The following is a 1,500-nucleotide window of genomic DNA, read 5'->3' as shown; positions in this document are numbered from 1 at the left end:
AGCATTATGCACATTTGTGTTACCCAGAAAACCACGTCATTTCAGAAAAAGTACACCAGATCGTTTTTCAGACATTTCACCTTCATTTTTTACCTTTCCAAGGTCGCAAAAACAATTTTTTCATAAGACAAGTTTGATGTAAAATTTTCCGCTCTTTCGAAATCCGCAGTCAAAAATAGGGTGTCCCATTAGAAAAAACCATCGTGACCTTGAAGTAACCTTCAAAATTGACCTCAAGGTCAAAACCAATGGTACAATTGAATGACCCCCTCTGTCCTGGTCAACTTTTATCTAAACCATTTTTTTGTAGATACCGTAATTTGGAAGATATTCGGATCCATAGACTAAAATGACTCACCCTGTATATACATTATTTTATTATTTATATGTTCAGTATTACAATGTTTGTATCACAATAATAAATAAAACTTATTATAAAACTCTTGTATTTAATAAAATAAGTTTTTTAATGAAAAAAATGAAAGATGTTTCTTGTACAAGCCTAAAAAATTGTCATCATTTAAGTTTGAAAATTATGAAACGATTTATTTTATATAGAATAAAAATATTATATAATAAATTCATTATTGAATTACAGCATGCATAGCCATTGTTTTGCTATTGTATATTGGTTTTACTAGCCGACTTTTTGTACATGAAATTTTTATTCTATATGAAATAAATCTTTTCATAATTTTAAAACTTAAATGATGACAATTTTTGAGACTCGTACAAGAAACATCTGTCATTTTTGTCATTAAAAAATTTATATTAAATTTAACGTTATTTAAATGAGGCAAATATTATCGAATAATAAATTCCATATTGATAAAATACTGAAAAACATCTGTGGTTACAAAAATAATGTATTATTTCAAAAACATCTTAAGTATACAAATGTTGCATATTTAATATTTGCATTATATTTAGTCGAGCCTGCAGAATTTAAACAAATAGCGTATATTTTACTTTTTCCTGTACTAATGCTGTGAACTATATATCTAGCTGTTATATAAGATATTTAACTCTATATTACTAAAATATATATCTTTTAAATGAATGTCAATATGAATATTTGGAACTTGTTTGTTAACATCTTTTTTTTTAATGTGCTCAAAAAATCACCTAAAAATTGTCTGTCATCTGGGTCATAATTGGGATATTTCGATGGTTTAATATAGCGAGATATGCAAAGTTTCTTTAAATCCTGTTTGAATTGTAAAGCATTAGGTATTTCATGTTTTGCTCTTATTCGTGAAAATAAATTTTCTACACAATCCTGCGTAAATCGGCTTCTTAAAAAAAAAAAAAAAATATATATACAGGGTGTTCGGAAAGTACCGGGACGCCCGAATATCAGGAAAAATATAAGTTTTACAAAAAAATGTTTCAGACAAAAGTTGTGGCGTTTAAAAAGATGTATTTACTGATCACATCAGTTTGACCTTGGGTTGCGTAGCGAAGGTCAGGTCAAGGTCACATTAATTTTTTTAAATGGAA

General features: G+C 27.5%; 1 pseudogene; it reads right to left on the bottom strand.

Moving 5' to 3' along the window:
• Positions 1-584: 584 nt before the first annotated feature.
• LOC116852715 overlaps positions 585-1,500 on the bottom strand; it is a 5,481-nt pseudogene continuing 4,565 nt past the window's right edge.

Source organism: Odontomachus brunneus, unplaced genomic scaffold, assembly GCF_010583005.1.
Source record: "Odontomachus brunneus isolate Ranch 3 - 2012 unplaced genomic scaffold, Obru_v1 Obru_scaffold_250, whole genome shotgun sequence".
In the NCBI taxonomy this organism is placed as follows: Eukaryota; Metazoa; Arthropoda; class Insecta; order Hymenoptera; family Formicidae; genus Odontomachus; species Odontomachus brunneus.
This window is presented reverse-complemented; position numbering and strand designations above follow the sequence as displayed.